This window comes from Nyctibius grandis, chromosome 4 (genome assembly GCF_013368605.1).
Source record: "Nyctibius grandis isolate bNycGra1 chromosome 4, bNycGra1.pri, whole genome shotgun sequence".
Taxonomy (NCBI): Eukaryota; Metazoa; Chordata; class Aves; order Nyctibiiformes; family Nyctibiidae; genus Nyctibius; species Nyctibius grandis.
Genome location: NC_090661.1, coordinates 52,021,220 through 52,036,331, shown reverse-complemented (window position 1 = coordinate 52,036,331; position 15,112 = coordinate 52,021,220). Strand labels below are relative to the sequence as shown.

Sequence of the window (15,112 nt, the reverse complement as noted above, 5' to 3'; positions counted from 1 at the left end):
GCAGCTTAACGATGCTGAGAGGCTAGGCATGGGATGGACTGCTGGGAGCTCCTTCCAGAGCCCCACTGGTCACGCAGTAAGAAGGACATGGAGGCAGGTCGGTGCGTGTGAGGGAGAATCTGAGTGCTCTCTTCATTAAATGTATAAGATAAGGCTGACCAAGGAAGGAGAAGAATCTTACAATAAGCAAATTGGCAGAAAAAATAAAAAACATATTCTCCTCCCACTCATGTTTCTTAAGTTTCGAATTTAAGCACAACAGGCAAATAAACCTCCTTTGAGGAACACCCCCGAGCCGCTCTCCAAAAAAAAAGCGGAGCCTTCAGACATTGCATATATCCTTGTCCTGTTATAACAGCGGGTGAGGTAAGTGGAGAGCGTGATTAGAGCTGACCGGCGGAGGTCTGGCAGGCAGGAGGGCAGCTGCCGCAGGTGCGCAGCGGGAGCAGGGCGGGCGCGGAGCGGGGCCCCTGCACGTCCCGCGGCGCGGCCAAGGTGGCAGCAGAGCACAGCGCTAGGATGCTCGGCGGCCGGCGCCGGGGCCGGAGCCGCAGCGCGGCGAAACGTCCCCCGTTTTCTCCCTCCAAGAGACGGTTTAAACTGGTAACACCTTCCCCCGCCCCTTTTAATCTTGGTTATAGTCTAATTACTTGGACTTTAAACAATTCCCCCCAACCCCCATGGGTGAAGCATGTATTTACTTATTATCAAACTGCTTTGCGTGGTTGGAAGGCTGTAAACTGAAAGGAGAATGTAGAAATGTATTCTCTTGCCTGTGACCATGCAAGATGGCTAGTCTGGAGTGACGGTCCACTGGTCCATAATACAGCCTCACTTATTTTAAAGCGAATGTGAAATGGGGTAACATGAAGAAAGATTATAAAAATAAAAGTGTCTTTTAAAAATGAAAGTGTCTTTTTTGTAAAAGTCTTTTTGTTTTTTTTCAGCTGTGTTGTTAGAATGACTTCTACAGCTTGGAAGAGAGAGGGTAAAAGGAGCTGAAAGTAGTTCTGTAATGAGAGGTTGGTCTAAAACATACTGCGTAATCTCAGTTGTTGTCAATAATGTCAAATTTTGCACCAGGCCTTAAATTCATGCAGCTGTCAGAAGATAAATATCACAAAGTGAATTCTTAATCAACTTTTGGCAAAATCAGTTTCTTTTTTTTTTTTTTTTAAGTATTTTGAGGAAGGGGAGGGAAAGTAAGGCAAGGCAAGGCAAGGCAAATCAAGGCAAGTTTAGAATAGCAGACCAATGAGTTATTAAGATATTGTTATATCAAATTCTAGACAAGATGAAAGTGTGAATGTGTTCCTTTCCACTTTAATGAAACAACTGAAGCACTTTAACTAGAACTACATTAGACTGTGAAAAACCCACAAGCAACCTGTATTTTCTCTGAGCTCTCACTTCTATGGTGAGCTTAAACTGAAAAGACCATACTGGTTCTGAAAAAAACTTTGGCAGAGTTTGTGATATGACTCAAATGGTAAATTTCTACCATTTTGGAGTATAGTGATTGTATTTAGTTTCCAAATAAAATTAATAATAAAACTTAAGTATGCCTTTAGACTGTCATTGTTTGTCATGTTTCTCATCAGCTCTTTCCTCCCTCCCGCTTTTCCTTCAGCCCACTGTTACTTTCTTTTTTTTTTTACTTGTATATGTTGTTAGGTATCACCTTGTAATAGTATGCATAATGCCTTGGGTTGCTGTACTTCATAGCCCTGGCCTAGTACAGGCTCTCCCTTCTTTCCTCCAAGGGATTTCTGCATTTAGCTTTTGACAGTATCATGATAAACTATTTCTATGGATTGCCTTTGACCATTCTTCACTGTCTTGTCCCAGGAGATGCAGGAATCTGGGAGTCTTATAGATCTTTTTTTTTTTTTTACATTTAATACTGATGTTCCAAGGTTTTCTGTTTGCAGCCTCTTTTCAAGTCGATTTCCAATAAAAACAGGAAATAATCTGTTCAATATCTGTTTAAAATCTTAGTTGTGTTTTTTTTCCCTTCTGAATACTTTAGAGATTCATGTCAAATTTTGTTCAAAATAGATCCACTCAGATGCCATCTGATAGACACGTTGGAAAGAGACAGATAAATAGGTAAGGCAGGAAGCCATGTTATTATATTTGAAACAATGAAAAGTATATTTTTCTGACCACAGTTTGTGACCAAAGTAAACTATGACAAATTGCATCGCATCTTGTGCCACCTCATTTTAAGCAAAAAGTCTGTAGGGAAGACAAAATTCTATGTATACGTTACTGGGTGCTCATCTTAATGTTCATGCTGAAAACAGTTGCACAAATATAGACTAATCCAGCCAACAATTAATTGCATCTGATGAAATTCAGGTAATTGAAATGGCTAAATCATAACAGACATAAGAATCTGGCAGTCATTAAACATTGTTATGCATTGGTTCTTCGTTTTTTCATATATGCAAAATGCAAGGGAAAATAGAACGAAGAGAAAAGCAAGTGGCTGAAATCAACACACATAAGAAAAAAACATGTTCATTTATGATTGACCCATCTACTTACCTTGGTGGGAGTGGAAGGCATAAGTAGAACATTGTGAATAGCATACAAATGGCCCATGTAAATTGTTTCTTTAACAGTTTTTAAGTAAAGTCATTATGGTCCTTCTCATTGTCACAGCCAGCCTGTAAAATAAAGGAAATTTTTCCATCTCTGGTGATGTCACTGAACCTTTACCTTTCTGGAAAAAAAATCCACACACTTACATCAGACGTATTCTAGCTGCACTATATAGAACTGAAACACCACCTCAGTGAAAGTCACACAGCATTTATTAGTTGCCCCTTATGCATTCATTACTCTTCTTTTATTCTAAGTGGAGAAGGCTAGAAGGCAGACTATCAATCTACTCTAGAAAAAGCATCACTTTCTGATTGCAAGGCCATCTGCCCTATCTCCCAAGGGACCTCAAGAGCTCACTCATTCTAATTTTCTACTGATTAAAAACCCAGATTCATTTGTACTTTCTTATCCACAGGTTCAGCAAGCTAAAATCGTCCTTTCAGTTTTGTCTCTGTCAAGTCCATTTCGGTAACTTTTTTTATTTTCAAGGGGATGGTTACAATTATGGAAGAGTCCCTCTAAATGATCTAAGAGGATCCAATTTCTTTCAGCTTTAGAATTACGAGGATTTATAAAAGTTGGACAGGAGAAAACTATTTTAAAACAATTAGCCTGGTCAAAGTCTCTCAATGTTATTTAAAGATATAACATGAAAAAATCGCTGTATAATATATGTATAATGTATAATATAGACCCCAGGGCTCATAGCATAGTTCTTATAGCTTTATAGTTGCTCAATTTCCATGCAGTTCTTTAGGCAAGACTAGCAAACTTTGTTCTACAATGTTTTAAAAAACCTTGAACTCTGTCTGACAACTGTTGTTAAACCCTCTTTCAATTTCAGTATAAGCTAATTATGTGTAATAGGACACAAAGGAGAATGGAGATTTTCTATTGAAATGTATTGATTTTTCCTTTTTCTGGATTAATCTCTTGATTATAATAAAGTAGTAATGACATTTTGTGAAGCCTTTTATAATCCTTCCTGTTTGTTTATTTATTTTAGAACATACTGTTTTAAAAGGAATAGGTGAAAAGGAAAATTGGTTTCAATTACCTAAAGAAGAAGGTGTAAAGACATTACCCTGACCATCAAGGTCAAGAATCAGAGGCCACATGGTTACACCTTCAAACTCAAAAATGAATGAACAGAAGTCTTAGCATGTTGCTGTGCCAGAAGGTCCTCTTTCCAGGCACTATTACTAGAGGGCAGAAAAGCATGTCACCGTGGTACAGACTGATCACCTGAAAGCAAAAAAAAAAAAAAAATCCAGGCAAGATGACTAGGCAGATGGTATCTGTTTTGAATCCTGATAAATTTGCAGTAAGCTTTCAGGTCCTTGAGAGGATTTTGAGACAGTGAAAATATCTTGTGAAACCATTTGTCTTGCTCTTCAGCAGTGCAAAGCACCCACGTCACAGATGTGTGACTGAGGGGAATAGGAAGGTTGTCACATCAGTCAACAGCTCTTCATTAGTTTCGAAACAGGGCACCAGCTTCATTTTGTTCAGTCCTAAACTTTTTCTAGTAAAAGAGAGCTTATGCTGCTTCAATAATCTCGTTATGAACAGGAAGGCATTGCCTTTTAGACTTAGGGGAAATGTTAGAAGGAACAAGGATCTCTGATTTGATCTACTGAACCAGTGGAAGGTTCAGTATCCATCCAAGTAACCATGGCCTGCTGGCAGAGAAATGGAAGGGTTGTGCTTTAATGAGGGATGTGTGCTGTGTGAAGGCAGAAATACACTGCTGAAAGGTATGGGGCTACTTACTACATTGATGCTATGAAGAATATTTAGTCACTAGTACCAACAGATTTTTTCTTAATTTCATTCCCATACTGTAGCAGAACTGGGAAAGGTACTAGATTTATTTCACTAATGGGATACTGAAGGAACTTGTCTAGTGAGAAAACCCACCTGCAGTATTGCACCAGGACTGCAAATTTAGAGTGAGTTTAATTCATCTAGGGGTAGTTGTTAGGAAATTCCACTCCTCTTGGGTTTCCGTTTTGCAGTCTTTGCAATTCTCAAGACCGTGAACAGTCCCTGGGGAATGACTTATATCAGCTTTGTATGTACTATATTCGTTCAGCCTGTGAGAGACTTCTGATCATTTTGTATAAAGAAAACAGCTATATGCAAAGGCAACAGCACATGGGAAGGTTTTTCTGGATCATCTGTGATTATTCTTATTATTAATTATTATTATTATGCTGAATTAATAATTAAGAAATTACAGTCTGCTTCTTTGCTTTTGACTCAAACAGAGCCTTCTCCAATTCATGATGAGTTTTCTCTTCAGTTACTTCTGCTTACTTGGTGGTGATAAATTTCATTTGACATCAACCATGGGCTTATTTAGTTAAACACACCACACATACAATGTCTTAGGTGGAGTAGTTATGAAGAAGAGACAGGAATATACCCCCAAGACAAATCGAACTTTTTACTTGCGTCAGAAAATTATCTTCCTTTCTATGTCTCAGGCAAGAAGAACGCTAAGAAGTTAAGCTATTCTTTTGATAGGGTTAGAGAAGGCAGTGATATCCTCCCTGAAGAGAATGAAGCAGCTTGAGTGAGTAATAGTTTATTGGTGACTTTTAGTGAGTCCAAACAAAATGAGTTAGGGAGAGGACAGTTTTCAGGAATTGACTCATTCATTTTATTTTTGAAGCACATGCATGGTTGTCAGCATTTGTTCAGCAGAAGGATAGAATTCTGCAAGCTCAGAGACAAGCTGGATTTTTACTACAGGAACATCTTTGGAGTTTGTTTTGTGCATTTGCTCAACACAATTTGCCTTAACCACTATAAAACAAAGTAGGGTAATTACATACTTCCATTGTCATTGTTCTTGGATTTCTCATTGGCTATTGAATATTGTTATGGCCAGTCTTGGCATCCTCACGATTACTGGCTTATTGCTGGACTTACTGTCAGGGAGCAGCAAGAGCAAGGCTGCTCCATGAGGGAGGACCAGCTGGGAGCCAAAGGTGACCCCAGGCAGAGGCAGTGCCCTCAGCCAGTCCTGCAGCAGGGAGGTAGGGTGGGCAGAGCAGAGTGCCGGGAAGAGGGTCCATTGACAGTCCCAGAGAGGGCAGGGTGGAGAATCAGGCTCAGCATCCACCCAGGATCCAAGACAGGACTGGAGAGAAAGCTATCACATATGTCAAAGATCCATCCAGAAGACAGGACTGGAGACCTGCACACCTCCAGCAGTGCTCAGGACAGGTCTGGGTGCCAGCCCCAAGCTGACATGGAGCCCCTGCACTGAGGTGGAGGATGTGTGTGGAGTCCCAGGGAGGATGGACTCAGTCCGGACCTATGAGTGCCCCCAGGACTCTGACACTTACGATATTAACCACCCGCAACTGCATACTTTATTTACTAAAAACACATAATGCTTCATTAGACCAATATATAACATCAGCTCTCTGAAGGGTGGTTTTATAAGCTCACAAACAAGCTTCAGCTCTTCTCTCAGACTGTGATGGTTTTACCAATCCATACTGTATAGTCAAATGCAGCAAATATTTGAAAGATGTGATAATTCATCTACATGTGAGAAAGCTTTTAAGCTCATTGAAGATAGTTTCCATGCTTCGCTTTTCTTAGCCTTTTTCATTGCTGTACGTGAGATTGGACAGTGTCACAGGGGAGATGCAGTATTACCATTTTGAACAGTTGTATTATGATTTTCCTTATGATTGATGATAATTTGACAGAGCTAATTTCTAGACTAAGGTGATTGCTTGAGACACTCAGACTTCTGCAGTTGCTTAAATTAAGGTGATTTAAGCAATTATTGCTCAAAGCTCTTTGCTGTGCTCCTGCAGGCACTTTTTGCCCAGCAGGTATTACTGAGATGTATTCTTGAACCTCTGCAGTTGACAGTAAAAGATGTACTAGCACTGACCAGGGTCAATTTCCAGCTTCCTTTTTTATGCTAGGCTGTAAACTGGTAGCTATCAGGAGTTGAGGCCAGTCTAAGAAAGTTCTTCCTCTTGAGGGAAAATGAGGAAAGAGATGGGTGAACAGTTGGGGAAGGTAGCAACTTTAACCAGCCCTGATTGATCGCCCGCTGCAAAAGAGTGAATAGTCACAGCTCTAATTCAAATGAGAAAAAAAAGTGTCTAGCTTTCAAGAACACAAATTCTCAAACTGTAAAAAGAGCCAAAAAAACAACAAACCCATCAACTAACCAATACAAAGTAAGTGAATAAGATAATTACTGGAAAAAAGAAATTACTAATCAATGTTGGTTTAGATTTCCACATAATATTGTAGATTGACATCATGATTTCCACTAGAAATGCAGGGTTTGAATCTTTTGATTTGCAATTGTGTGACTGCGAAAGGATTTGCCTTAGTAGTTCTTTTGCTTTTTTTTCCTTATTTTTTTTTCCTTTCCATATTCTAAACTGTCTAGAAATGTTGAATCATGTTTGTGCCATGTGATATCTGAGCTAAGGAGTGTGTTGCAGTACCTGTGTACTCTTCGTTGCCAATGTTCTTAGGGTCTGGTCTACTGTCACTTACCTTGTGTTCTCATAGAATTGATCTGACTTAGCTAGGCTTATTCTAGATTGGCAGGGGATAATATTAAGTAATTTATCTTCTCTTAGGATATCTGTCCTTGGAGACATGAGAGTAGATCCTTTGGGAATATCTCTTCTGTATTTGTACTAGAAGAGAGGGCATGAAATTTCTTCCTATGGATTTGGTTACTCTTACAAATCTATAGTTCTATACTTCTGAGAGACAAACGGACAAAAAGAGTCTTCTGCTTTTGCAGGGCAAACTCTATTCTGAGTCAGATCACACTGACTGCACAAATTTTGATGCCATGAATCAAAGAATTGGTATAGCTATGCCAACACCCTGCTACTTCTGGCCATGCCATTGTTTGACACTTCGGAGAAATGTGCAAAAAATCTATAAACCACCTGGCCAATTGTTCAAGTTACATATCTTGATTAAAAAAGTTGTGGGTGAAGAAGCAGAAGTCAGGGAAACTGATTATCTTTTTCTAGCTGACTGCTCAGATAGACACCTTGTATTTAACAGTACATGAAGAAGCTCCCTTTTGTTTCTCACAATTTTTCTAAATGTTCATATTTTATGAAGCATGTGCATACTAATCCACGGACATACATGGCTGGACTATTAAGACTCATTAAATGCATTGATTTGTCTTTCTTCTTTCTGTTTTTTATCAGTTATTAATGACACACAATGACTTGTCTCACAATTTTTTCATCTGTTTTCATCTATATTCCTCATATTTTATCTCGAACAAAGAGTAGTCTTGTGTCATGAAGGCTCATCAAAGTCATAATTACATTTCATTCATCTGCATTGAACTGTCTGTCGTCTGTTAGCATTTTGAATGCTCTATATGTCTTTCTTCACTTGTCTGCATTCTTCCTCATTGTTTATTCCTCCTCGACCACCCATTACTGATTGCTAACTGCTTTCTGCTTTTAATTTTTTTAATTACCAGCTGTTTTTGTAACCTTCTAGCAGTTTCAACCCAGAAATATTGGTAATGCTTTTTTTCCACATTTAGCAAGTGCTTATACTCTTAACACTAATGTTTTTCTACAAGACCAATGTGCCAAAGCAAGGCAGGATAAATCTCAGGATTGGGGATCTGTTATATCCCACATCTGTCTACAAACTTTTTCCTAGTCTATCTTTTATGCTCTGGATGCTGTCCTTGACATAGCCTAAAACTCACAAGCACTCCAAATTCCTTGTTATAAGTAATTTCTTTTGTGATGTAGAATTGTCAGCTGATAATGACTAGATTGGTGGCCAGGAGGGGGTAAGGACTGTTACTGATGGTTTTCATTCCTTCTTGGTTTTATTATGCATCATGTTTTATTTTTATTTCATTAAAATATTTCCTTAGGATTTTCTTCTCATGTAACTGCTGACGCTTGTCTTTAAGATCTTTTTCCTCCTAGTTACCTGTTTCATCATCCATTATATCTTATTTTAAAAAAAAGTGCATGTTATCAGCAAAGCTGTCTTTTCACATATATGCAATACCTGGCAAAGTTAGGTCCCAAAAGATGATTTGCAGCTTAGATGAACTCAAATTTCAAAGACCTGCTTTGAAAGAAATAAATGTAAAAAACATTAATTATGCTTTGTACATATACTGTATTCCTTATCTGTAAAATGGGATGAATGAGCATCATTTCCTTCACAGGAAATCCTTCTCATGAGTGGTGGTTATCAGACAGAAAGTTGCTGTAGAAGGGTAAAATAGTATACACTTTATGGTTCGCATTCTTAACTGATGTGCATTGGTATAACTTAAATGGAGGCAGTGAAACTATGGTGGTTTATATAAAAGGAAAACATGAATGTGCATGGGTTTGTTTATTTGTTTTTGCTTTCAACAGAGATTCGGACAGATCTAACTGTGGTACTATTACATCACGCAGGCTGATTTCAGAGGCCTAGGAACTTCATATAGTTGGGTTCATGTGAACAAAGCACTGTTTAGTGCTTAGTAATTCTTTAGACTAGAAATAGTAACAGGCCACAAGAAATCTGCTGAGGCTCAGTTTACTTTCATATCTCTCTGTAATTTATTTTTCTACTTTCACTAAAGCAGAAATTTCTGATAGTGTGTACAAGCTGTTAAATAGCATTAAAAAGAGCAAAAGCCATCACAAAAGTGAAAAATACTTCACCAGCCTTCTTAACTTTTCATATACTGCTTAAAATTCAATTAATTTTGTAAATAGCAGAAATACTTTATATCTTTATACACTCTGTACTATGAAATTAAGCAAAACAATCTTTAACAGGTGTTACATTTTTAAAGTAGCAATGTAATCATCTAAGGGGTATATGTAGCATTGCTAGAGTACGCCTAATTTGATTTAAAAGTGTTTGTATTAAGCTAGTAAGTTTTAACTGAGAAAGAACATATAGCTTAGAAAAATAACCAAACTCTTGGTAATTGTCTTCAATGCTAATTATACATTTGAGTTTGTCCATCTTGAATTTTCAGCCATTGGTCCATACTACTGATTATACATCATTTTCTTCATGCAACTACTTATAAATGATGATCAACTGACTATGAACCTTCTCTTCACAAGCAAAATGGATTCAGCTCCTTAACTTTGACTTATTTATTGCTTCAAAGAATGTAACTCTTCTCATTATGCCTGTTTTTCTCTTCTTGTACTCCTTTTCTCTCCTTCTTTCCCCTACCCTTTGATTTCTTAACTACCCCTTATCTTACCCCAGAAGCTCAAGCCCTAAATCACTAAATGCAATGTAACAAGCACAAGTGACTGTGCTGTTATAACTTACAAAAGAAAATGAAAAAGGGTCAGGGAAAATGCCCGAGTTAATGTCTGCTTCTGTATTTTATACAGCCATTTTTTGCCCCTGCAGGACAGATAGCAAATGCTAGCAACTTTCAACTCTGCCCCAACTTGCCTACAGGCAAAGACAATGTGAAGTGGAAGACGAAATGGCCATGCCCCATAGGTATGCGTATCTTCTAGAAATTACATGTTCTTGCTTTTTTTTTTTTCTTTTCCTCCTCACAAAATACATCTTCCCTTAAAATTTTCTCCTCCTGTGTTATCACTGGTGCTTTGTTGTATCTAAACACAGCATATGGTATACCAGGGGCAACCACAGTCTTCATTCTCAGTTCTGCTTAACAATGGCAGGTGAAAATGAAAACTCCATTCCAGTTTATATAGCTGACAGCATCATTTAGAGCTACTGTCCATTCGACTGGTTATTGCTACAGCCTCTCCACCTAACAGTAAGTGCTCAAATTCAGTCTTTTTTGGCTCTCCTACTCGTGTCACACTACTGCCAGGGAAGTTTATGAGAGGAACCAGCCTGAGACAGCGGTAAGCTTAAGCGATATTCAGACAGAGGCAGAGTCTTACTATATTCAGGACCATGTGGCAAAATTCCTGATCAAGAAGAGGGTCTCCCACTCTATGGAGTTGCCATTGAGAGTCTTCATGAACCAAATTGAGGAGAAAGAACTTTTGACTAGAACGGGTCCAGCAGTGTTTTAGGCCATATATCCCAAGTCCTTCCCCATCTTTTGATAACAATAAGTCTATTCTGTGACTGAAACTTAATAGATACCTTCTGGTCATGCACCAGAGCTCAAAAGCATTTTGGAAAAAGGATGGATGGGACCTGTTCTACATTTTGGGAATGCAGTGGTCATATTTTTGTCATGTGTTGAGGGGGGATTATGACAACCTTCTAAAATGAAGCAACCCTTACTGCCTTCATCCAAATAGTTCATCTGGCTTATATTGTATTTTCTGCATGATTCTGACCTCTCTCTACTCATCATCTCCTCCCTCCAGGGCGAAAGAGTGACAAGATGGCTGGTGGCACCACACTTGATTTGAAAGCTGTTAACAAAATTAATTCCCTAAAGAAAAAGATGCAGGCAACAGTCTATAATTTACACTATTTGTGCAACCTTCAGTGGAAGTATGAAAGGAAGGCTGGAAGGAATATCAAAGATATGAAAACTAAAAAGCATGAGGTAGAGATGGAGGAAAGTTTGGGAGCAGTGAATATCTGAAAGCTGTTTCATATTTATTTTGATTCAGTGTATTGTTAATCAGCAGCCTGCCATATTTTTTTTTGTTTCATTTGGATGTACTTCTCAAACCATGAAACAGGATAAACCAATCACTTTTCAGTGTTAAATGCAAATTAAGGTTGTTTGCTTTATTACCTTCTGTAATACAATGTTTTGTGAAAATAATTTTTCATTTGTTCTTTCTAGCATAAGCAGGGATCTTCATCCATACATATGCATAGTGTAAAAATGCATGTATACACAAATAAGTATATTTGTATAGCCAGGGATCTGCCTATACTGGAACAATCCTTAAGCCAAATTCAACATTTATACAACTTGTCTCTCCATATTATCCTAGTGTGATTGGATTAAGCAAGTCTGCAGCTTTCTAATAAAAGATCAGACACTCTTTCTTTCTACCCTGTACAGCCTGTACATCTGGGAGATGATTTTGGAAGTGCTAAGAAGAGGAAAGATCGTTTCCTGGCATGTGTCCTACTTAAGCTGAATGTGGCAGCAGGCTCTTTTCCATTGCTTACCTGGTGTTGGTGCTCTGCGAAGGGATCCCCTCACCGCAGGACTGTCTCCTGCTCAGGTTAGTGGAAATTGTCAAATCATATATCAGCCCTTTACCAATCCCAAATTCAGCTGGACAGTGGTGAAAGAACAATGCCCTTTTTGAGCCAGTGTGAATCACAGAGCATCTACTCTGGATGTCTTGCTCAGTGGCAAATCACTGAATGCTGGGCGGGGAAGGAGTCTCTTGGTGTTGTCAGGATGGAAAATCCCCCTCTCCTGTCTTCTCGGAAGACAATGATTAGCCGAAGGTAAACACTCATGGACTCCAGTCTTTCAAAAGAACCCATACAAGTCACAAACAATCATGGCTAGCAGTAAATGCTTTGCTATGTTGAAACCTCAAAAACTTCAGGTTTTCTTGCAGGCTCTGAACTCTCAAGTCATAAAAATGACATCAGTCTGATTACCTGCTTGCTTTTCCCCTGTGTCTTGTTTCTAACTTAAGAGCAGTAGTTCTTTTCACAGTAATTGATGATATCATTCCTTGAAAGCTGGAAAAGACTTATAAATGATGTTGCAAAGGTTTAATATCTTCTCAGGGATGGCCAAACCTGTGCTGTTTCCTTCACCCTCCCATTCTGGATTTCTGTAAAGTAGGCAGGAGTTGTTCTCACTAATTTAATCCTCAGTTTCAGTTATACCTGTTACAAAGTAGATGGCAGATGTTCTGTATCCTTCAGATCTCAGAAAAGGGTTTACATTGATAGCAACTGTATCAGTTTTTAGAACTGATAAAAACATGCATATGAGTGCAGCATGCCAATATTTTTGGCACTGGTAAGTGAGAAGTTGAATTATGAACAAGTTGCTGCTGTGATCTCAGCAGATTCAGTGATTAATTGTGTACCTACTGGAAGTTTGTGCACATTTCTAGAGGTTTGTAGCGATATTCAGGTTTAGCATTGTTTTTCATAGGTATGCTTGACTTGCAGCTGAAGAGTCAACAGAATTTTAAAAACTGTAAAATATATATGGGCAAATAGAGGAATATCATTATGTGACTGGATATGTATTTACACAATGTAGAATATTGGTTCCAGAGAAAGTTTTCTGGCCTGTTGGGTGAATAAAATGCATTTCTTAAAGCAGTCCAATAATACTTTCTTAGTATTATGGGGGAAATGGGCTAATTACTACAAAGGATGTTTAAACGAGTTTCCTGTGTATATTTACCTGGGAGACTCACGCTGCTTGATAGGAATTTTCAGCAATTATTATCTAACCTCCTAAATAATGTCCCTTTAATTCTAATGGAAAAGAAATAGGCTGGAAAGTCATAAGCAAGGCTTTACTTCAATTTAATTTGCTTACTTAACTAAAGATTTTAAGATAGCTCACACTTAAAAAATCAAAATACAACAAACCTAGAGAGAGATATATTTAATGGAAATTCAGTAAGCCAGAGATCTGAGATCAGAGATCACAAAGATTTGTGACATATTTTTCTGATGGACAGAGATATGCATGACCAATATGTACAACTTGGCTGGCACAAACGCCTTTGACGTAGTCATTCCAAAATGTGCTGTGACTGGCATAGCCTTGGTGGGAAGTTAGCATGAACCAGAAGAGGAAAAGTAGTTTATTCAGAATTATATGTAATAACTGTAGTAGTACTTTGCACAAGTACTAGTGAGGTATATGGGCATTCAGGACAAAATCCTTAATGAGGCAACTTGACACCCAGGACATCTCTTCCAGAGGCTTCCTTTCCACTGTTACTACAGTACTGCTTTACTGTAGTTCAACACATTGCTCGAAGCACAGTCAGCTCATTGTCAGATGAAGTTGCTCAGGGCTTTATCATATCAGACCTTGAAAACATCCGAGAATGGAGACTGTACAACCTCTCTGGGCAACATATTTCATCTTGACTGCTCTCCTGGGGAGAAAGTTTTTCCATATATCATGTGAACCACTCTTCTTTCAGTTTATGCTTCTTGTCTCTCATCCTCCCATCACACATCACTGTGAAGAAGCTGGTTGTGTCTTCTCAAGACCCTCCATGTAGATGTTAGATCCCCTCGAGGCCACCTTCTTCTCCAGGCTGAACAAGCCTTGATCTCTCAACCTCTCTTCACAGGGCAAGCTATCCAGCCCCCAATCATGTTTGCGCCTTCTGCGGAACTCACTTCTCTTTATCAATGTCTTTACTGTATGGAGCAGGCCCAAACTGAACAAAGTAGTCTTGTAGTGGTCTAATGAGTGGTGTATAAATGGGAGTAAACACTTCCCTTGATTTCCTGAATGTGCTCTACTCCTGTTCCTACAGTTCAGGATGCAGTTGGCCCTTGCTGTTGCAGGTGCACACTGCTGGCTTATGCTCAGCTTGCTGTCCACTATGATCCCCAGGACCTTTTCATCAGAACTGCCTGCAAACAGTCCATTCCCAGCCTGTAACACTGCAAGAGGCTCTGCTTCCCATGTGCAGGACTTTACATTTGTCTATCTTTGTTGAATTTGATAAGGCTTCTATTGGCCCCATTCCTTCAGCAGGTCTGGGTCCCTCCACCCTCGACTGTATTGACTGTTCTCCCCCTTCTTGGTGTCACCTGCAAACTTGAAGAAAGAGCACTTTGTCACCTCCTTCATGTTATTGTTAGAGATGCTAAAGAGGACAGATATGTATGCAACATTTGTGTTTCGAGGATTCAGGTAGTTCATTGGGTCTTTCTGGTTCTGAGACTCACAAAGTCTCCCTCCTAACTGTTCTTAAGTCTGGCCAGCTGAAGTCATTTGAACTAAGGGTAAATTGGTGGGCTGTATTATAACATCAGTAAATGTCTTTATTTCACTGAAAATGTTATTTGAATGAAGACTGAAAGATTGTGTCATTCATAATATTGGTCAGGCTTTCAACAAAGGGATTTCAAGAAAATCTCTGGTTCAGCAAATGCATAAAAACAAGTCTCTTGATTTTCATAGCTGTACAGTGTGGTGCTGGCAGGGTGAGCTTGGTGTATAATTATAATTTTTAAGAATGAATTCTATTAAAATTGAAATAAAGGATCTTTGTGAGGAAATATGAGCTCTAAAATGTGTTTGTTACATTCTACAGATTGTCATTATTTTTGAAGCCCTAAAATAAATAAATGTTTCCAGAAGCAAACACAGGCTATTCAGATGCCAGACTCTTTTGTTTTCATAAGTGTCCCTTGAATGCATAGAATCCAGCATTTAGCACTTTTCATCTAATTAATTTGCTATCAGGAAGGACGTCACAGAGCAATACAATTCCCCTTTCTCATAAGTACCAGAATCTGGTTTTAAAACTGTGGAGGCAGAGCAGTAATAATAACAGGTTTCTCAGCTTAAATACTA

At 38.7% G+C, this 15,112-nt stretch overlaps 1 long non-coding RNA gene across 1 annotated transcript in view; it reads left to right on the top strand.

Annotated features, from left to right (window-relative positions):
* The window catches only part of LOC137662822 (uncharacterized), a 93,567-nt gene that overhangs the window by 4,343 nt on the left and 74,112 nt on the right, over positions 1-15,112 (top strand). Inside the window, exon 2 of the long non-coding RNA XR_011048058.1 lies at positions 11,642-11,807. This is a non-coding gene — a long non-coding RNA (uncharacterized lncRNA). The remainder of the gene's footprint in view (positions 1-11,641; positions 11,808-15,112) is intronic.